This window comes from Armigeres subalbatus, chromosome 3 (genome assembly GCF_024139115.2).
Source record: "Armigeres subalbatus isolate Guangzhou_Male chromosome 3, GZ_Asu_2, whole genome shotgun sequence".
NCBI classification, from domain to species: Eukaryota; Metazoa; Arthropoda; class Insecta; order Diptera; family Culicidae; genus Armigeres; species Armigeres subalbatus.
The window spans coordinates 102058687-102082875 of record NC_085141.1 but is presented as its reverse complement, the minus strand read 5'-3'; the positions used below and the strand labels follow the sequence as shown (position 1 = coordinate 102082875).

Here is a 24189-nt window from a genome sequence, read left to right as displayed (position 1 = left end):
AAATTCATCATCTTATTATTATTCACATCTCAACGTATAATACTTATTAGGGTGGCTCAAAATACACTTTTTCAAATTTTTTGATGGGCCGCCCTCTTATTCGGTTCTATTTGATGCCCTGATGCTCTGGACAAAATTTCAGCCAAATCGGTTAACGTTTGGGCGGAGCTAAACTCGTTGGAAGATTATATGGAAAAATGTATGTAAAAACATCCAAAAACAGTGATTTGCAATTGGACGCCGCGAGAAGATTAGAGTTTATTAGGCAAAGATATTAGCATTTTACTGGAGTGTCGTAAGGGTGAATTTATTTCTTTTCAAAGGTAAATGAAACGAAAATTGCTCAAACCCCACTTCAGAGATATGCTAATAACTTAGCCGGGCCATATAAACATCCAACGAGTTTTGCACCGCCCAAACGTTGACCGATTTGGCTGAAATTTTGTCCAGAGCATCATGGCATCAAATAGAACCGAATAAGAGGGCGGCCCATCAGAAAAATTGAAAAAAGTGTTTCCCATACTAATTTGAGCCACCCTAATACTTATATTGCCATCTACAATTTTCAGCTTAAAAGAGGTCTGCATCAGTCAAAATTATTAACCATGTTCATAATGTTCGCAATTTTGAAAACGGTCGACTATCAATTAGTCGATCTTTCTCGTGACTAACAGTTAAGAAGCAAATCATGCTACACATAACTATGTTTCTAGATTACAGCGATTACAGAATGAACATCCCTTGAAAATTTGGCTAATGGAGATTTGAATGTATTTTCATTATATTTTATTATATCTGTTTTCACTACAGGTATTGTATCGTACATTTTCATTATATCTAATAAATTATTGAAAATAACTAATAACTTTTAAATAAAATATTACTGATTTTACAGTAAATGTAAATGTCATATGATGGGGTTGGGAGGGTGTATCCGGGCATCAATGAAGTTACAACTGGACAATGAAGTGGTAGCCAATCGGAGTCAAGGAAGGAAAGTATTAGTAAAAGATATTTTAGTTACTAGATAAAGATTGTCGCTGTCGTCGCTGTCCGGAACATCTTTTGCTGGCGAGGATAGGGGAGCTAAATGTCAAAGAAGGAAAATCCATACGATTTGACAGGTATGTACCACACATGTTTCGGACAGCAGAACAAAGGGAACCAAAGCGACAATCTTTATCTAGTAACTAAAATATCTTTTGTATTAGTCGTTCGCGTCTATTACTTTTATCTCCAACAGGTGTTAACCAGTTGACGCGCCCTTCTTCAAACAAACCATCCCGTGGAAAGCTTGACAAGTATTGCAAATTTCATTATTCTTTTTGTTGGATCATTCTGCTGGAAGGAGATTCTCATTTTCCCGTGGGTTTCGTGTAAGTGTCTCTGCTTACACGTCCACCACCCCCGATGAAATGAAATCGATAGGTTCTTTGTGTGGTTTGTATCTGAGATTAATTCAGCATCAGATTTTACAACAAGGTACGTAGTTTTCCGAGTATTTGAATCCAGAGACATCTATTTATTTATTAAGACCACCATCTTCAACTTTATATTGGCCACATAGATTGAATTGAATTGATTTAATCCTTTTCTTTTTAAACTGCTTTACTTGTGTTAAAATCTAACTTTTCATTATGTTGTTACTTTTCCTACTTTATAAATAGGATCGTATCTTTCCCTTCCTGCAATTTCAAGCCAGTTTTGATGATGAAATAATGACGTGGGCGCTTCACCTAAAATTCAAATGAACAATCGCTCACCTAGAGCGATTGATTGTTTATCCTCACGATGGATGAACCAATAAGGAGTCATATAAAGTTTTACTTACACATGGGAAGTTTAGCAGATCGTTTACCATAACAACCGCCAACTACAAACCTGTCCCAATTCCAGACTCCTGCTCATGTTCTAGTCCACTTTATCATGCTATGAGTATACGTTTATCTATTTACACAAAAGGTGTATTTGTGGGAAATAACTGAGAATCCAAGTGGTAATGCTCAATATTCGGTATAAATGCAAACATACATTAAACAATTAATAATGCTATTCAAAGCAATGTCATTGGTCAAACATCATTGGTATTTGATTTGCTGTCTTATTTCATTTCCTTCTCTATAATCCGATTGATGAATCCACACGAAAATATTAACCATTATATACACATTTTTTTTTCACTTGGTTTGCGTGAGAGTTTTTCGTTAAATGGCTTATGTGCAAATAGCGCTCACAACGATCACCAAAATGTTTTGTTCTGCGAGGGCCAGGGCCCGAAACCTCATTAATAAAGATAATAATAATAAATGTTTTGTTCTGCGTTGTGCGAATAAGTAAATTAATTAACAAATACAGAACGATCACGCGATCTTCGAGATATTTATTCTGCTTTGTGTGGGTGAATGGATTAATCAGCAAATGAAATATTAGTGCCGGCGCTGGTATTGCTTAATATTTGGGTCACCAGTTCTTACACATTGAGGATGATGTTAGTCTCAAACATCATCTGTTGGTTCTCTGTGTAATTACAGCTGACCTGGCAATAACGGAGTAGCAACCGTGGGCGGTCAATCATGCTCATGCTCATGCTTACAGGTCCACCACCCCCATTTTTGGCCCTTCATACAGCAATATGTTGAATTCAAAATCATATTGAAATTTGACCTTACTGTCAAGTAGAACCGCATGCAGAGCAAGACTCTAGCCAGGATGGTGGCTAACTACATACATACATACATACTAGGGTGGTTCAAAAAATCGATTTCGCTCCACATTGCTCATCTGATTCTTTACCATGTTCTGAGTGTCCTCTGAAAATTTGAGCTCATTTGGATTCAAACTGATTTAGCACAAGCCGTTTCAAGTTTGCATGCAAATTAGTATGGGGAAATTTATTTTTTCATTATACTGTTAATGACGTTTCCCCATTAAGCGCAGGTTAAAAGAAAACCTACATAGCTAAAAGGGTTTCTCAACAGCTTTCACCCAACGAAAACCGCATGTTGATTAACCGTCCCAATAACTAGTAATCGATTTTAAGACAGGTTGCGAATCTTTAGTCATGATCATTAAACTTCTTTGGGGGCATCACTGAAATGTGCAGTGCAACATAGTAGCCTGAATTTGTGTGTGCTATCTTTCGCGCCACGAGCAGCAAAGTTGCCTGTTGATGAGTTGTGCAATTAGTTCCAGAACACCACGGTATAGTTTAAATTCGATTACTAATTATTGGAACGATTAATTGAGATGCAGTTTTCACTGAGTGAAAGCTGTTGAGTATTCTTTTTAGCTATATAGGTTTTTTTAACATGCGCTTGATGGGAAGCCGCATTAACAGTGTAAAGAATAAATAAATTTCCTCATACTAAATTGCATGCAAACTTGAAACGGCTTGTGCTAAATCAGTTTTAATCCAAATGAGCTCAAATTTTCAGAGGACACTCAGAACATGGTAAAGAATAGATGAGCACTGTGGAGCAAAATCGATTTTTTGAACCACCCTAATACATACATACATACAAAAGATTTGTTCGACCAAATTATATATTTGACCAAACACTTTTCGTCTAAATGACCCTATTTGTCAGACCGAAAGTTATTCGGTGAAAATCCATTTATTCAAATGCCACTTGGTTGAATAACACGTTAGGCCGAAAGTCATCTAGCCGAAATTCCATAAGGCCGAACTGGTAATTTGACCGAGTAGTTGATGCCAAATTTGATTCCTTTTGCCTGATTAGGTCTCGAGTTATGCAGAAATTTCCGTTTCATTTGTATGGAACACCCCCCTTCCAGGGAGGGGAAGGGCTTAGAACGTTTCTTGTCTTCAAAAACCTCCACAGGCCAAATTTGGTACCATTTGCTTGATTAGTTCTCCAGTTATGCAGTAATTTCTGTTTTATTTGTATGGAAGCCCTTCCATCCTGAGGGGGAGGGGCCTCAGACTATCATTAGAACCTTCCTTGGCCTCAAATACTCCTGCCTGCAAAGTTTCATGCCGTTCGGCTCAGTAGTATAAGGGACGCTCAGTATATAAGGGACGCTGGAACTTTGACGCATATGCCCTATTTTTAGGACGCTGGGATAATATGAATTAATTCGACCTAAGAATCAAATGGGGAAAACACATCCTTGGCATTTAATTTAACGCGGCAAAGGCAATTGGTTATAACATACATATTCCTGTCTGATTAGAATTTTCGCAAAGGCTATCATCCAATTGCAATAGTTTTCTACGTTGTCTACCATCAGCGATAACAACTTCCTTTATTGCCACAAAAAATCATTCTAAGTTTACCCGAGAAGTACGCCAGGGAAAAGAGTTTCCTACGCTAGAGTTTCTCTCAGAAAATCATCAGAATTCCTCTGAGAAATTACCATTACAATTTCTTTCGGCATTTCATTAAATGTCATTTTTTTTTCAATCATCAAGCGCATTTCTTACCAATTTCTAAGGCTTTCTAATTTCTACGATACAATGTTTCGAATTTCATCCAGAAATTCTTCCGAATCTCCACGTGAAATCCTTTACAATTGTTAAAGTAAATATTTTTGAAAGTAAACAGAATTTGATTAAAATTTCCAAGGGAATTTTGTTTAGACATTACACATGATTTTTTTTTCAATTTGCACAGGAGAAAGTATTTCGAATTTCTTCTCTTCCGAATTCTAAGGTCTATGCTTTCAAATGTCAATGGGTTCCACGAGATTCACGGAAAATTCTTTTGAGTTTCCACAAGAAAGTCTTTCCAATTTTCACTGCAAATTCTTGCCAAATTTTAAGGTGAAATACATTTCGCATAGTGTTTAATGGGTCGTACACTAATTATTTAAGCATAGTGGGGGCCATCATTTTCCGACGCTCCATAAAAACAAAAAAATATATATGGGAAAAATCTTACATGGGAGGAGGGGGGTTCGAAAAACCCGAAGATTATGCTTTCAATTTTATGCAATCTCATAAAAGAATGATAAAAAATTGGGGTTATTTAACATGCCAAGAAACAAGTTCACAGAATTATGTGAAATAACTCCATGACGATGAAAAAATACCTAACCAAGCATTTGCTGCAACGATAACCCGTTCCAGTCCAGCGTACTGCTGATTAAAGTAGAAAATTAATCACCTTGCCCAAAGGAAATGGACTGCTTCACAATCGCCGCTTCGATTGATTGTCTCACGATCGCTTCGATATTAGCACGCAAAGTGAAATTAGCGACAAAGACCACCAGCGGTACACCTTTCAGCACACAAACATACACAGGGGATGAATAAATTAAGATTTCCCGCTCAGTCACCGCATTCGATTTGAGTCGTGAAACTGGAACTGGATCAGCGTGTCTCTTTCACGAACTGGAATTCATCCAACCAACATCACACACCGTTCGCGTTGGGACCCATCTGGTTGAAAGCCATACGTGCGAAAAGTCGCTGAGTTAGTACCAGCTTCCCGCCAGTCTTACGCATGCATGCAAAGAATGCACTTTGCTATACAGTCGTCTAGCCGTTCGTTGATTCTCCAAGAGTCTGAGACCTGTAGACACGCATGGTTAGTGCGGATCAATTGAGTTCACCGTTGTATGGGCTGGTGACGCGGAGAAATTAAATCCATTCCTTACAAGACCAGAGGGTGTCGCGGTAAAGTGACTTTCTGGTTGTACTGGAAATGGGTAAATTATGGCATACAGACTCTGGTGGTGCTTGCAAATGTTGCGTAATCTTATGACTGTGTCGCGAGGGCAATAAACGCATGACTTGTGACCGGCATATGAGAAGCTAAAGTTTGTGCCATGATATGATGCTATTTAGTGAATTGAAGTTTTTTTAGGTGGCTTTATTATGACAAATAATAAGAAGGAGGAATGCTTGGACAAGACAAGTGCAGTCCTAACTATCTTCAAGTGGAACTAATAAGAGAATATGGTAACTTAGTGGTTTTGGGTAAATTTGCAGTGTAATTGGCCATTTGCAGCAAGCTTCTGGTCGAAAACTGTAGTTTTCGAAACCTGATGCATTAGTGAGAGACAAAGCGGTTCCATTAACTGTAATGATTATGTACATGACAGAGTAGTCGGTGTGGGACAAATTGTCGGCAAGGAGCATAATTGGCATAATAATTTGTAAAAAGATTGTTGTCTTTCAAAACACTTTACAACACAGATTTCAACAGATTATGATTGCCTTCTAAATCAAAAAGCGTGCTTGTAATAAAATTCTTTCAATTATATTATAGGTACCTGTACCTATGATGGTCGGACACTCGGCAATGCTCAGATATGCTCTACTAACACTTGCAAATAATGGATATATTGACTAGATGCTATGCTTCTATATGTTGTTTTCACATTCAAAGAATACGGGTTCAAATTTACAAGATCGTGTAAAATTAAAGCTTCATTGATGGAGTATTAAACTCATTTCTACATTTTTAATGCTCTTAATATGTGCATCAATTTCGATGGAAATTTACATCGAATGGCGAATTCAATTACTGTGTTATTCGAACTAAAATACTGTGTTATCCTTTTTCAGCAATTAAGCTCTTAACGTGGTTGCAACCTACTCATATAGACCTCGGAGGTGGTACCTCCCGAAATACCGACAACTCGTATCCATGGGAGTATATTATGTAACCAACACTACTCTTTCACCTGGTCAGCTCAAGTTCTAAGCACTTTCTCACTTCAACCGGCGACCGTACGAGTGCCGAGATCGTTCGGTAAATTCTGGGTGAAGATTCAATGGTGCCCCGACCCGAAGCCGGTGCGTTCGTACGCCGTGATCTACTCAACTAGGCCTCGACGGTGGATTTAGCCTTCAACGATACCCGATTTTCAATGCTTCCGCCTCGATCGCGATCGTAAACGACTCGGATAGTCCCCGACAGAGGATCTATCCTACTCTGACGAGAAGCTCCCCAACAGTTCCCCGCTACGGGCCGTGACGCCACGCTCTGTGGGTAAGCACTCGCCGCAAGCTGACGAAAGTTGCGACGTTGACAGTCGGCGCTTGCGTACTCGTTCATTATCGACATCTATTTTCCGCGGCAATGTACCCTTACGCTCATGGTTCGCTTTCCTCAATGGCAGCCTGCTGCTGCTCTGTGCGCCAATCTCGTTATAGGATGTCGGTTTTCGGCTAGTGTCCATTCCGGATGCCTCCAACACCGTACTCCCCTCCGCTTCGAACCAGGGACATCTGAACAGAATGTGCTCGGCCGTTTCCGCCACATTTGGACATCGCGAACAGGCTGTAGAAGCTGCACGTCCGAACCTGTGCAGGTACCACCTAAAACATCCATGGCCTGTTAGGAGCTGGGTTAAGCCAAAGTAGGCCGACACACTTGGGACTAAGTGGTGGGTCCACCTGCTTTTAGTCGAGTTGTCCCACTTCCTCTGCTATTTGGCTACTAATGTTGAAGGGCGTAACAATACTTATCTTCCTTGACCACCAGTTTGATGAGCATCATGCCTGCAAGTACACTTGCCGCCTCGCGAGCTTCGATGCGGTATGCAGGCACATCAGCCGATGAGTACCCTCTTGCTTTCGGGTTTTGCAGTTTGCGCCGACACTCAAACTGGACCTCCATACCATAGTATTAAAACTGCCACGCTTGTCAGCACCCTACGCCTGTTGGACCACGTCATCACCCACGATTGTACCACTGCAACTATCGATGCACGCATGCAGGCGTAGTTGACCTAACTTTTGAAGCTCATCTAACCGTTTTGCATTAATCCAAATGTTAAACATTGGAGGTGATGTGGCGACTTCGCCGACTCTAATTAACACAACATGCATCGATTTACGGTTGTTGACGATTTTATATTGATTTATACTGCGCCAGCTGCAGCATCTTGTTGTGCAACTGCGATGAGAGTGATCGAATAGGCTGTCGTCACGGACTCTCCGTACACGGTCATCGTTACGTCATCGGCGGATCTCACTAGCTAGACTTCTGGTGGCAGCGTCACACACAATCGTACATCACGTTCCACAGCAATGGACTTTGACCCCAGCTTGACCCCTGTGGGCCATCTGCCGTAATGGGGCTCTAAGCTAACCTTCCTCTGACTGGTAGATCAGTACTTGATTCTGAAAATGGCTTTCCAGAATCTTCTAGCAATAATGAGTTCGCAGTATCCGCCCAGGGGGGCCTCCTTAGCCATGCGGTAAGACGCGCGGCTACAAAGCTACAAAACCTTGCTGAGGGTGGCTGGGTTCGATTCCCGGTGCCGGTCTAGGCAATTTTCAGATTGGAAATTGTCGTGCTAGCCTTATGATATACGAATGCAAAAATGGTAACCTGGCTTAGAAACCTCGCAGTTAATAACTGTGGAAGTGCTTAATGAACACTAAGCTGCGAGGCGGCTCTGTCCCAGTGTGGGGATGTAATGCCAATAAGAAGAAGAAGAAGAATATCCGCCCAGCAGGTACTGTGCAGGAACGCATTCCACACATCGTGTTTTATCACAGCGTAGTAACGTATACCACGCCGCTTGCATTCGATGGCATCTTCTGCAGTGTTAACCAGCGAATCAATTGCTCCTATCCTCTCCGAAAGCCGAATTGCTTGCCCGACAATCCTACCGTCTCTTCCACATACGGCGACAGCCTGTTCAGAATCAACTTCTCCAGTAGCTTCCCTACAGTGTATATTAGACCGATTTCCTGAGTAGCACACTTGTCACACATTAGTCACTGTACCTAATACGCAACCAAATCTAGTCACATTGGAGTTGCTTCAACCAAATCGATCTGAACTGAACCACCGCCGACGGACATCACTGATGCTGAGCCAATCATTGCCATTTATTAGTATGTCGCTTAAAAGAAAATACAGTTCAAATCAACTCTTCAGTTTCTAATAGGGGTTCTGAGAAAAACCGATTTGTGTTACTTGAGACCTTGTTGACTATTTACTACAGCATTTACTAACAGCTACCAACCGATTGTCCGAATCTTGCGATAATATTTCACTTTTAATATAAGATTTTCCTGATCTACTTTTATATATAAGAGCAAGTTTTATATTGAGAGAAGTTTTTATCACATTACTAAGCACATACTCATAATGATTGTCGAAAATTGGTTGGCGTCGCTCTTGAACTCTGTGGCTGCAGTCGGGAAGTAGATGTGAAAGAATACTATACACAATGATGTGTTTTTTCTAAATATTAAGCACGATCTAGCAATCAGATTTTCTCTTTTCCATTGCAAAATGGTTACAGACGCTCCCACGGCGATTAAATTCACTGCAGCAGTCACCGCCGATGGCCATCACTGATGTTACCATAATTGTCATCAAATTTTCTGTTTCTGTAAAGAATATTCGTCACATATCCAGTGTCTTCCATTTAAAATATTGATCCTGAAAAGGACCGGTTTATGCGCCTTGATACATATCCACTGACGATTGTTGCGGATGGCCACTCAATGCTTCACCACGATTTATTTATAGGTTTCCCCAAACACACGCGATGCGACAGTCACGACGCGATTCTATCGCGTGGCGACAGCGATTCTGTCGCCGTTGGTATGGAAGCGTAAATAGAACATTGCCGGCAGCGACCGAACGATAGAATCGCGGCGACTAGTCGTCGCTGTCGCTGCGATGAAATCGCTTAGGTCTGGGGTAGCCTTATTGCTGTACACTTGAGTACTGCTGATGAAGGCCACGCGATGATGATTCAGTAGCAACACGCTGACGAGCACCAGCGATATCGATACAGGGATCACAACCCGCTTGTCGCAACAGACTCCGACGACTACTACTGATGCCGATGCAGGAACCGCTCTCCATGGAATCTCGAATTATATTCAACATGATAAGCCCGATGCCCAGCCCCTTTGTTAATTTTTATGGGTACAAATTTTATGTGCACTCAGGAGCTTATGAGTTCACTTAATTGAATACTAGAAAGCAGTTTTCGCACGCGCGCGAGCGATTTAGTCCGAGATTTTGCAGAGAGCGGTCCAACCCGGTCCCAGCATCGCAATCAGCGCGCGCGAGTCAGTTAGATCGAGATTCTTCGGAGAGATTATCGACGTCAGTGGTGTTTATAGCAAATATAGGAAGGCGTAGAAGTCGAGGAGAAGCTAGAATTAGCAGCTGGGGGGACTGAGCTGGACAGTAACAAGTCGGAGAAACCATTAGGAACTACTGGAGAGAAACGGGAGCCGGGGAGAGATGAATAACAAAACAGGGAACAAACAGCAGGAAACGGTAACAAAACCGTTAGTTCTGCCATCTTACGAAGAGTTGCTGGAACGTCTGGCAAAGCACGAAGCGCGCCTAGAACAGACCAAGCAAAAGGACAATCTGGAGGCTTACGAATCAACTGATAGGACGAACGTTAATCAAACAAACTCTCCGAGTTGCGGCTTTTGGTCCGTGAACCGGAAAGGGACCGCACCGTCACCATTGCGTCCGTCTTGGCCACGCCGGCCACCTTCAAAACGAATCATTTCGTCCGTAGCCGAGCAGTCATTCCGGCTGCCCGCGGAATCCATGTTGTTGCCATCTTCGGTGGCGCGTTCCACGAGACGTTGTATTATTCGACCATCGTTATTGTCCAAACCCCGCCATCCGTCCACTATTGTGTAGCAGCCATCGATCGCCATTGCGATCCGCAGCGTCCAACGACACGCGTTGGCAACCGTTCCTCAGCAAGATCAACCATCATCGAACAGTCCGTTCGCCGGGTCGCGAGCCTCGCGGTCACTTGGTGAAGTTGCCGCAATACCATTTCGACAGCGAGCCACATCAGGAAAGGTCGGTAAAGCAGAGCGCCAGAAAACATCCACGGTACCGTGAGTAGAAATGCGCATGCGTAAATGAATTGACACACACACATAAAAGCTAGCTAAAATTATAAATACCGCACACATGAAGTAGACAGACAAAATAAAGTAGAGAGAAAGGAAAGGAAAAGAGGAAGTGAAATGATCTTAGGATAGGTTTGTAAATTCAAATAAAAGCATGATTGTTAATCTTTGGCGTTTTTCCCTACCAAAATAAATGTTTTCCATTCAAATGCAACAAGTTTGTAATGTCTAGGTACTGAAGGTTTTTGATGTTGTTCGGTTAGTGTTTTTTTGTCGTATCTTGTGATTTTTACTCATAGTTGGACTGCTAGGGAAGCTCAGTCCTTCCTTTTCCGTTCTTAAAGCGAGAAGGGAGAATTGTGAAGGTTGGTTCTGCCAATGATGATAATTTGAGCTACAGTGACGAACGACGATCTCTAGTCATCATAAATTTACGCGCGGGACAGTCATCTCGCCGAAAAGAACGGAAGTACTTCATAAACGTTCGGGTTTGCTAGTGCGTTTCTCATCCACTGAATTCTTTCAAGAAACCTGCCCTGAGGTTTGGATTCTTGCCGGGCACAAAAACAGACGGGCGGCCCTCAATGTTGATTGAGGTGGCGCTTAAGCCGCTCGTTTACGGATTCAAGGTCGAGAGACCCCATAGCCGCTACGGCGTGCTATATGTTCTCTCGCATAATTGACGGATACTGCAGATCTGGTTTGCTATAAATAATCATGTGGCCGTCAGCAATATTATCAAGATTTCGGAATTCATCCAACTATAATGAACGTCGGCGGTGGTTACTGCAGAAATCTGTACTTCGGTGGGAGCGAAAGCGAAATTTTCTCGCATACTACTACGCACTTAATAAGCCCTTTTTCAGGACCCTCATTTTATACAGAAGAAGGTTTTGTTTACTTATTGGAAATTGTCGCACAAGTGAAATTTTCTCGCACAATTCTTACTTTCGTTTTGCTGCTGTTAGTGACTGGGAAGGGGCATTGAGAGGAATTTTAGCCAGTGGCGACCGTCGAAGGGTAGTTGCTGCAGAAAATTATTCGCAAAGATGACGTTTCCCGAGCAGCACACATGTTGCACATAGATTACAGTAACTCATATGTGACCAGATTCAGTCACAATTAGGTTGCTATAACCAATTTCGCTTGACTTGTGCTGCTTGGGTTGTAGCTGGAGAGCAGCATTTTGAATTCACTTGAGACGATGTCTGCGACGGTCCAAGTAACATCTGTGATGGTCGTCTGTGATGATTGAGAAAAAAAAATATGTTGAGAACAGATTATGATAATTTTTGGTTTGGTTTCGCGATTGTGTCATGTATACAACTTAATATTCATATGATACCGTGGGGCATTGAAATCCGTACACTTAAGCACCATAGTATATGAAAAAGTAATTAGAAAATAAGAATCGAATGTAAATAAAACTTTTGTCATTGGCACAGGAGCATGAAGGCTTCTACTTTTGAAGTGTTTCACATTTACTCATTAAAAACTACGAAAAACATGATAAAATAATGAATAAAATCAATTACTCCTGAATCGAACTCCGTCCACCGTGAACGGATTTCGAATCAAAGGATCAAAATCCCAGACCGCATCGTGCTTTCGTGCTGTGCGGTTCTTTCTCTCTTTGCGGAAGGAAGTTTTTAATACTACCCGAAGCTATTTTAATTTCAACGGTGCTTCTTAGCGCTATTTGTACCCACTGATCCCGTTACGATCTTTGCAAGGACCCGTGCCTTCGTTTTACGTTGGACCCGTTTGCGGAAGTAAAATTCCGGCAAGCGGTGGTAATCCTGCAGGGACACCGTTCTGGGAAAAAACCTCTTTGAAGGTCACGTCTCCACGCTCAGCAATGAGAATTAATAAAAACAAGAGGAAGGGGGAGTCTCTGAATTCTCCACTTCCTTCAAAGAAACAAGGTTTCAAGACCGTCCTGCCAAAGCGCGGAAAAAATAGAAGGAAGCTGGAGAATTCAGATATTCCTTCTAACTCTAATATCGGAAATAATTCTTCTCCAATCGAACTGAGCAATCAGTTCGATTTGATTAATGATGAAATTGAGCAAATCGAATATACCTCTAGCCCAGGTGATTCGATTCATGCGAAAAGCAAAGGATTCCGCCAAGTGTGGTATCTGTTGCCGAGTTTTCTGGCTCCCGGAATGAGATTTTGAGTAACCTTCAGGGGATCAAGGTTTCATTTCAGATTGCTAGGAAGGGTGACTGCCGCGTTTTGCCGGGATCCTTTGACGATCGCAAACGTCTTCTTCAGTATTTAACTGAGAAGCGCCATAAATTCTTCACATACGACGACAAAACTGAGCGATTGTTCAAAGTCGTCTTGAAAGGTCTCCCCAGTGATGACAAATCACTGGATGAGATTAAAATTGAAATTTCTCAATTACTTGGATTTTCACCAGTCCAAGTAATTAAGATGAAAAAGAAATCCCACTCTGGTACTTCCCAGAGGGACATTTCTCAAGAATTTTATTTAGTTCATTTTAACAAAAGTGAACTAAATAATATGAAAAGTTGGAAAAGGCCTGTGTTGTGGCTCATGTCCGTGTTACATGGGAACATTTCCGCAGGCCTGGGGAAATTTCAAAACCCCACCCAGTGCCGTAAGTGCCAAAAGTGGGGTCATGGAACCAAACATTGTCACATGGATGCTAAATGCATGATTTGTGGTGGAACCTCTCACGCCAAAGACGCATGTCCTGTGAGAGAAGATTCCAATAAATTTAAGTGCGCAAACTGTGGGGGCAATCATAAATCCAATTTCTGGGAATGCCCTTCACGCAAAAAAGTTTTGAATTCCCGTGCAAAATTGATGACGGGAAATTCCAATCGGATCCCAGATTCGACGGGTAGAAATTTTTCAAACGCTCAAATTTCGAAACCAGTTACCGGTCGAGCAATTCATACCCACCACAATTCACAAACAAATTTTGCCGCTCGTCAACGGGTAGCAAGCACTTCAGTAAATTCCAATTTTTCGAATGTACCTTCGTATGCAAACATCGCTGCTGGTAGACAAAATTTCTCTTCTCAAAATGAGGTTTATACCCATGTCCCAACGGAAAATAATGGTCATGTTGCCGATTCAGGTAGCATGACTGCTTCCGATTTTGATTTTTGAACTGAACAATTGCATCACATGATTGATGCAATGTTCAAAGCAAATACCATTCCTGAAGCTGTTCAGGTTGGTATAAAGTACACACAAAAAATTGTTATCGGACTCCGTTTTAATGGATCTAAATAATTGTGTGAAAGTTCTAAATTGGAATGCCCGCTCTCTAAAGGGTAAGGAATGCGGTCGGGTCTGAGCTTGACGACCGACTGGCAAATAGCTTACACAACCTTACTTGATCAGTACCGTTGCTGATGAAGAATGTGTATAGCCGCCAGACATTCCAAATACTCACGCTCCTCTAATGTGGACGTGTACAATACACATGTGGAAGTATTGGCTTGATAAATGGATTGCGAGTGATTTGACTATGCGTCCAATTTGGGAATCTCGAGCTCGTTCAGTAGCCGCTAGGTTGCGAAGGCCGACGGAGGTCCTTCGTAGCTTAGTTGGTTAAAGCACCAGTCTAGCGTACTGTAGGGTCATGGGTTCGAGTCCCATCGAAGGGAAAGTGGTTACCTCCAATACATTTTCCAAATCAATATCTTCCACATAACGTACATATTCACATATGAGTTTCCATAACATTGTAAATTAACGTCCAAGTCGGGTGGTTTAATCCCCGGAAATAGGCAATTACCCTTGATTGAACTGAAGGAAGATGAATTATTCAACTTCCTAACAGTTCATAATGTGCATATTGCCATTATAACAGAAACTTATTTAAAGCCCGGACTCTCCATTAAAAGAGATCCAAATTATTTTATCTACAGAAATGATCGTCTTGACAGCGCCTGTGGTGGGGTCGCCATTGTCATTAATAGACGTATCAAACATAAATTATTTTCTTCGTTTGAAACCAAAGTTTTTGAAACCTTGGGAGTTTCTGTTGAAACAAATTTTGGTCAATTTTCCTTCATTGCCGCCTATTTGCCTTTTCAATGCAATGGGCAGCAAAAGAATTTGTTGAAAGCTGATCTTCAAATTCTGACTCGCAACAAATCAAAATTCTTCGTAATTGGTGACTTCAATGCCAAACACCGTTCATGGAATAATGCTCAAAGCAATTCCAACGGCAACATTTTATTTGAAGATTGTTCTGCGGGATATTATACTATTCAATATCCCAATGGCCCTACTTGTTTTTCTTCCAGTCGAAATCGTTCTACAATTGATTTAGTTTTAACGGATTCAAGTCAGCTGTGGCCAATTGGTAACTCATGCTGACTTTGACTCTGATCACCTTCCTGTGACATTTGAAATCTCACAAGAAGCCATTTATAATCCAATTAGCTCTACTTTCAATTATCATAGGGCTGATTGGGATTTATATAAAACGTATATCGATAGGAATTTTGATGTTGATATTCCACTCGATACCAAAAGTGATATTGATAATGCTCTCGTATCATTGACCAATTTAATTGTCGAAGCCAGAGGCATTGCAATCCCTAAATGTGAAATTAAATTCAACTCCATTATTATTGACGACGATCTTCAGCTACTGATCCGTCTTAAAATGTGAGGCGAAGGCAATACCAAAGAACTCGCGATCCCGCGTTGAAAGTTATTTGGCGAGATTTGCAAAATGAAATCTTAAAATCGTTTCGCTATTCTGAGAAATACCAACTTTGAGAATAATGTCTCGAAGTTGGAACCCAATTCGAAACCCTTTTGGAACATAACGAAAATTCTTTAAAAAAAACTTCAAAAGCCAATTCCAGCGCTTAAAGAGGGAAATAAAATTTCATTAACAAATGTCGAAAAGGCTCAAAAACTTGCTCAGCAGTTTGAGAGTGCCCATAATTTTAGTCTAGGTCTCACTAGTCCTATTGAGGATCAGGTTACACGGAGCTTCGAAGACATTCTCAACCAAGATAATGTTTTGACCCTTCGTTGGGAACTAATTTGATGAAGTGAGATCTATTACTAGAAAATTTAAAAATATGAAAGCTCCGGGTGATGATGGTATTTTCTACATACTTATCAAAAAACTTCCTGAGAGCTCTTTATCCTTTTTGGTTAATTTATTTAACAAATGTTTTCAATTGGCATACTTCCCAGATAAATGGAAAAGTTGTTCCAATTTTGAAGCCGGACAAAAATCCAGCTGAGGCTTCTAATTATCGCCCAATCAGTTTGCTTTCTTCAATAAGCAAACTGTTTGAAAAGATTATTTTAAATAGAATGATGGTTCATATTAATGACAATTCTATTTTTGCTGATGAGCAATTTGGTTTTCGCCATGGGCATTCAACCACTCATCAGTTATTAAGAGTTACGAACTTAATTCGGCTCAACAAATCTGAAGGATATTCGACTGGAGTTGCTCTTCTTGATATAGAGAAAGCATTTGACAGTGTTTGGCATGAAGGTTTGATTGAAAATTGATGAATTTTAATTTTCCTCTGTACATTATTAAACTGATCCAAAATTATTTATCAGATCGCTCACTCAGAATTCTAAATCTGATAGATTACCTGTAAGGGCTGGTGTCCCCCAAGGCAGCATACTGGGGCCTATATTGTATAACATTTTTACTTCTGACTTACCTGATTAGATCTAGATTAGATCTCTTTGTTTGCAGATGACACAGGTCTCTCAGCCAAAGGGCGAAGCCTTCGTGTCATTTGTAGTAGATTGCAAAAAAGTTTGGATATTTTCTCCACTTACTTGCAAAAATTTCCCCGAATGCTTCTAAAACTCAGCTTATAATTTTCCCACATAAGCAGAGAGCATCTTATTTGAAACCTTCTAGCAGACATATTGTCACTATGAATGGGATTCCAATTAATTGGTCTAGCGAAGCTAAATATTTAGGACTTCTGCTAGATCAAAAATTAACTTTTAAAAATCACATTGAAGGCCTTCAAGCCAAATGTAACAAATATATTAAGTGTCTATATCCACTTATAAACAGAAAATCAAAACTTTGTCTTAAGAACAAACTTTTGATTTACAAACAAATTTTTAGACCTGCCATGTTGTATGCTGTGCCAATATGGACTAGTTGCTGCAATACCAGAAAGAAGGCACTTCAGAGGATTCAAAATAAAATTCTGAAAATGATTCTGAAGTTGCCTCCGTGGTATAGTACCAATGAACTTCATAGAATTTCTAATATTGAGACATTGCAACAAATGTCCAACAAAATAATTTCCAATTTTAGACAAAAATCGTTGCAATCTTCTATTGCAACGATTAACTCCTTGTACCCTTAGTATAGAATAGGTTAAGATTAGTTTAAGTTGAAAACATTGTAATTCCTACATGGTTCAATTCAACCAGAGGAAAAATTCTAACTGCCAGAGGCAATTGAAATGTATTAATAATAACTAAAACTATAACATAGCAAATAAGGATGATAGTGAGTTCAGTGCGAGATTTCTCTTGTTTCGGACAGCAGAACGATGGCACGATCGGACAAAGACGAAATATTGTGTTCTGCTTTGCGCGGCCGGTAATAAAATTCAGTTCAGTGCGAGATTTCTCTTGTTTCGGACAGCAGAACGATGGCGCGATCGGACGAAATTTTGTGTTCTGCTTTGCGCGGCCGGTAATAAAAATCAGTTCAGTGCGAGATTTCTCTTGTTTCGGACAGCAGAACGATGGCACGATCGGACGAAGACGAAATATTCCCGCATAATGAATAACAGTCTACAGTGCGGTTGATATGATACATGTGAATTAAGGAGTAATGTCACAATCCATGTTATCATCAATTTTTAATTTGACTACATAATTTTATTGAATTTATATTATAAACAATTATATATTCAAGTTCCCACATGTAATTAATATACAACATATCGTCTCTGTACAATATTTATTACTTCATAATAGGTTCTACTTGATCAAAAAACGTTAGTTAACTGAAACAAAACTATAATGGGGATAAACACGATATGGTCTACCGTTTTTACATAATTGTGTATCGTTTACGGCAATCATAAATACATCGCGATATCACACGCACATCTCAATATTATACGGTTTCAAGATAAAGGTAAGATATTTCTTTCAGTTCAGTGACAAATGTGAGTGTGGAAAAAAATGCTGCTTTTCGCCATTTGAACGGCAGGCATGTAGAATAGGACACAAGTTTTAATTTATCGGAGAGGAAGATTCGTGTTTTAAATTGTTTAGGAAAAAAGGGTAAGTATACACAAATACCTAATCGATAAAGTCCCAATTGACTTCAAAATAAAAACTGTGTTGAATATCTAATTGCAGATCCAGTTAGCAGAACCCTAAAAATGGTTTTCTTCATTTTCCAAATGTCAGCAATCACGCGGTCATACACTGTGTACAGGTACGTACTTCTTGAATATTTATTAAACCAAGGATCAAACCCCTAATTTTTATTATATCATGTATTGCAGACATCATCGAATTTCGGGAAAATGGGCAACAGCCTGCTCAAGTGATTAGATGAATGATAACGATGTGTGGAGTGCGAAGTATGAGCCGAAATTATCCACTTGAATTGAAAAAAAAAACTAAAATGATTGAATAAAAACAGTACTAAAAATGAAAAAAATTGTATTTATTTTCGTTCTCCCTCTGCTTTGCCCACCACACCTAGAAAAAAATCAAAACATCAATGGTAACAGTACAATGGATTTAAAATATATGGTCACATTATATGCGTATGGTATCCCGTATAGTTTTTCTCGTGGAACATAGATTATTTAACAACCGCATGACATGCTGTACGCCGAAAAAAATGTACTGGAAAACGACAAGTTTTAAATGGTAATTATACTTAACCGCCCATTACCCAAATCATTATTTGGTCGATTACATCATACCGCACTGTTGAAACAGTTCATAAAATGGGTAGCTTATCATTTCAGCATACAGTATACAGAAGAGTGGTGATATCGTTATTTATCATCATGAATGATCTGATTTGTCTTCCGGATATAGTTCAGGATTATGCGGGTTGTGTTCTGCTTTGCGCGGCCGGTAATAAAAGTCAGTTCAGTGCGAGATTTCTCTTGTTTCGGACAGCAGAACGATGGCGCGATCGGACCTAATAATGTGTTCTGCATTGCGCGGCCGGTAATAAAAATCAGTTCAGTGCGAGATTTCTCTTGTTTCGGACAGCAGAACGATGGCGCGATCGGACGAAATTTTGTGTTCTGCTTTGCGCGGCCGGTAATAAAAATCAGTTCAGTGCGAGATTTCTCTTGTTTCGGACAGCAGAACGATGGCGCGATCGGCCGAAATATTGTGTTCTGCTTTGCGCGGCGGGTAATAAAAATCAGTTCAGTGCGAGATTTCTCTTGTTTCGGACAGCAGAACGATGGCGCGATCGGACGAAATTTTGTGTTCTGCTTTGCGCGGCCGGTAATAAAAATCAGTTCAGTGCGAGATTTCTCTTGTTTCGGACAGCAGAACGATGGCACGATCGGACGAAGACGAAATATTGTGTTCTGCTTTGCGCGGCCGGTAATAAAAGTCAGTTCAGTGCGAGATTTCTCTTGTTTCGGACAGCAGAACGATGGCGCGATCGGACCTAATAATGTGTTCTGCATTGCGCGGCCGGTAATAAAAATCAGTTCAGTGCGAGATTTCTCTTGTTTCGGACAGCAGAACGATGGCGCGATCGGCCGAAATATTGTGTTCTGCTTTGCGCGGCGGGTAATAAAAATCAGTTCAGTGCGAGATTTCTCTTGTTTCGGACAGCAGAACGATGGCGCGATCGGACGAAATATTGTGTTCTGCATTGCGCGCCCGGTAGGCCGGTAGTTAGTTTGTACTACTTTTCGCGCCCGATTCATGGCTAGGTAAAATCACTGTGTATAAAGAATGACACGGTCGTATCGCTTATCAGAGTGAATCCAGATCCAACGATGCCTACCAATTAACTGATAATCCTTCCTGTGGTTTTGTGGAGACGCAGAGGTAAACACGGTCTTCAAATAGCAAAAACCACCTACTAATATTCCTTCCTTCTTCCTAACTGACTACAAGGACGTGGCCGGCGCCGTTATTGATCATTTGAATTTTAGAGTCACTGAAACTTGCACACTGAGAATGCTTGAACAATCCCAGTCAATCATTCAGTTGATTCTTTGTGCAATTTCACTGATTCTGGTCAATCACGGAGTAGCAACCATAGATATGTGTAGTCAGTCAAAGCTAAGCTAAGCTAAGCTAAGCTAACATAGCAAATAAGGATGATAGTGTTAAGAAAACACGGAACACCTAGTCTAAGAGATGAATGCATGTATTAGATAATTAGCAAATAAAATTAGTTAAAAAAAAAAGGATCAAAATCCGTTCAGCTATTTTATAACTGAATGTTTGAATTGAAGCAGTTCGCTTGACTAAACTACCACTGTAAATAGCTCAAAACGCACCTTGAGAAGCGATCCCTTCGATTAGTATTCCGCTCATCTTGTGTAATGATTCGTAATTAGCAATAAAAACACAGTTACTTTTGGTGCAATTATGCTCTACTCGAAAACAAAATGGCGGCAGAAACTTCACGTTTGGTAGGTGGCGATGTTTTTGATTTTTGTCGTTTTAATTTCATAGCCTTCTTTCCTTTTCTATGCCCTAAAAGCTTACTATCAAGTATATGAACAGGATAAGATAAATTATTTCTAAATTACCTTATTACTTCTAACCCCCCTTAATTTATTGATATCTCATGAGGTGGACGGATTTCGGTTCCCCACGGTATTACGGTTCTCATTGCACTAAGAGGTTTTATGTAGTTTACGTCAAGCGGTCGTTGATCGTTCATTGATGAATGTGTGGATGTTTGGGTTCGTGTCGTAACTAGGACGATCTCATTAATGACGTTCGAGACGGGTTTCTATTGTGCCATTCAGGTCACATGCGCATGGACGACACTAACAGAAATACATGCATGTTCTCCTAGTACATACGCGCTCCTACCATGGTCTTACGGGCGATTCAACGAGTGTGAGTATACCGGCGGCGGTATCGAAGCGGTAGTTGCTTCGCTCCAGAAACGATGAATCCCCAACGCGATCTGTTCTCGTTGGTGGAAATGCGGGCTTACGCGGTAATGCAGCACGTGCATTCGATTGCCCTCGAACAAGATGGCTGTTGTTCGATGCGAAGATACTGCGATAATCTACCTGTCCAGGGTGCGGGAAAAAAGTGTATGCAACCGTCTTCTGGCCACGTGTGCCCCAGCAACTCTCAAAAGTCGCACTATGGGGTCAAGAGTGGTTTCTAACTATGGGTGCTGTGTCGGCGTTGACCTTAGCTGCCACTGATCCTGGATAGAAATAAGCCTAAGACATCGTTTACACCAGAATGCTTACTATTGAGGGCCGCATTGCAATTTTGAACTGTTGATGCGGGCCGCAGTATATTTGCAATATTTGTTATTTTATTTCAAAATTATTTTTCATACCTAAAATAAAATTTTTACTACCGTTTTGACTCAAAGTTCAAACATGACTCATATTCCGACCACTTCCTTTTAAATGGCTATTTGAATTCATTTGTAATCTTGATCCTCAGAACTGAAAACCGATGGAATTTTTAGTTCGGTTTTTAGTGTTCGGGATTTGAGCCAAAATGGTAACTATTTTATTCATGTGAATCTTATTTCAAATAACATCCTTGGAAGGACATTTAATTTTGCAGGTTTTATCGCTGTTGCTGACTAGGACACGACACTACTGTTTCTGCTCTTTCAGACTCTCTTTGATACGAGAAAATTCTTTTGCAACACCTTTTCGGTTCAGTTAGCCGAAAATGTTCTGAGCCATTTTTGCCTTTCTCGTACAACAAAGTTGTACCGAAAGGCTATCATTTCACTCCAAAATCAAACTTTTTATAGAAGTCTCGGAGACCCATGATGTTATATACCAATCGACTCAGCTCGTCGAGCTGAACAAATGTCTGTCTGTCCGTGTGTATGTGTGTGTGTGCACACGAAAACCGAAAAACATTAAGCACTTTTTCATATAGTAATTCTAAATCTATTTTCTCGCAACAAGTTGCATTCGACAGGGAACAAAGCCTTGTTGATCGATCGACCATTGTGTTTGAAAGTTATTATGAAAATAGAATCGAACTATATAAGCGCCATATAAGGTTGGTGTCTTGGCTTGGAGTTGGCGCTTTGCCATAGTCTATCAAAGAAAACTTTCTTGTTTCGGGGCCTCATAACCGCCGAGCGAGTACTTTGCAATGTTCTCTTAGCCCTGAAGCAGATTGCTCAAAAGGCTGCTGTTCGCTCGCTCCATCAGTATACCCGTGGCCTGCAATTCCCTGGTCACTCCTTTCTCGGCATGGCAACGTCACATGCTCGTGACAGAGCCCCAACCAATTTGTCACTTCTCTGTGTTTTTCCGTGTTTTATTCTAGACATATAGCTTCAGGGAACGTCCCACTGTTAAAATAAGCGACCTTCCACGCACGGGTTGTAGAAGTAGCTCCCCGGCTTTCTCTTCTTTCCTTGCTGCTTATCATGTACCTGATAGCAGAATGTTCACCGTGGATGTAACCATCGCCAACCCTCCACTACGGGTCACCGACTAAACTTGGACTGTAGAATGTTATCTATTATTGATTCCATACCATTTCGCTGGAAGGGAGCCGTCATTGAAGTCTAGCTTTGCTGGGGCCTCCAGTAACGTATGCTCTCTCCGATTAGCCCAGCAGCTGCCGCACTCTCTCGCCCGCACCTTGAAGTCTCCTGCAATGACCACTGATTTGCGACCCACCAGGACTGATGTCAGCCAATCAACCATCTGAGTGAATTGGTCTATTAAATACCTTGGTGGGGTATAGCAGCTGCAGTGTATTACACTTCACTTACCTTCGCCATTGTGTTCACCGTCTGCTACTCAGAGATGATTTATTTATCTATTTGCATAATTTTTCATCTGACTTAGTAGTCTAAATGAAGACTTAAAACTAAAAATTTGGTTCGATTCGATGTAAAATCGTAGTAAACGTTGCCGAAATCCTGAAGCGCTGAACCTTCGGTAAATCGACGAATCATGGCGACTACTTAAGCAACTGTTAGCAGCGTAGTTTGTTCGTTGTATACTGCTTCATATAGCAAAGCGGCCGAAGTGTTCGATAAGGTGCGTAAAGTTGAATCCAGACTAGTAAATCGGACACGTCGTACTCTGATAGCAAAATTTCGGCGATGAAAACTGCTTGCGCCACATTTCTCCGTTTGCTAAGGGTATCCAGTCCCAGCAGGCGACAGCTATCAGCGTATGACGGCAAATTGCGCGGGTCGCTTCAAGGGAGATGGCGCACTGCGTAACAGATGAACATCCTTGTCAGGCCGTTTGGACAGCTTTCAAACGAGCTGTCCAAACTGCCTGATAAGGATTCCAAACAACAGAAGCAAATTCCAATAAAGTACTTTAAAACACAAGGGATCGCGGAATCCACTGGACATTTTGAAGATGAATCTAAGCTGACGATTTTCTTTATCAATAGTTTTTCTTTATCAATAAGTGACAACTTTAGGTACGCCTATCATCTATCCCAACATGTCTGTATGTGCGCAAAAAGTCATTCATATCTTAGGCAAAAGTTAAAATCATCTTTGACCACTGGTGAATACTAAACAAAAAGCATTTCAGTCGCATTGGTAGTCACATATGTTGGTGACAAAAAAAAGATACAAAATAAGTTATACAGATGGTACACTGCGGAACCAACGTTGTAGGCTCTAAAAAGTGATGTTTTACGATCTAAAGATGATTAGATCAGGCCCACGAATGACCGTAGTTTAGGTTATAAATTGTGCGTTTACTAGTTTTAATATGTGGAAGCTAATGGAAGGTGGACATAAATTACGCACCGAACAGAAGTGAGTTACTGAATGATTAAGGTGAAATAACATTGTACTTACATTTCACCAGTAGGGTGCATTTTTGATTTATACGTTTGTGGACAAAGTTGAAGAATGCCTGAAATGATCACTAAGAAATGGTAGATCTCACGAAAGGTCCTGAAATCGATATTCCAATCATTTCCATTTAATTCGCACTAACTTGTTTCGTAACAATTTAAGATTTTCCATTGAAAAGCTTTGAAAAAATCTATTCAATTTACTGTTTTTGGTAATATGGAACTGAGTCGTTGATCGAAGAATGAGAATCATAAGGGCGTATGCGTAGCTGCAAGGAGCGAATTGGTTTTGTCGGTTTTGATCAAAACTTGGCCGAAAATACATTTTCAGCATTTCTTTTGCAAGATTTTAT

General features: G+C 40.7%; 1 long non-coding RNA gene across 1 annotated transcript; it reads left to right on the top strand.

Annotated features, from left to right (window-relative positions):
• Positions 1–17628: 17628 nt before the first annotated feature.
• LOC134224664 (uncharacterized) lies at positions 17629–18695 on the top strand. The gene is made up of 3 exons (XR_009983014.1): positions 17629–18121; positions 18200–18278; positions 18349–18695. It is a non-coding gene; the product is annotated as an uncharacterized LOC134224664 (long non-coding RNA).
• Positions 18696–24189: the final 5494 nt, after the last annotated feature.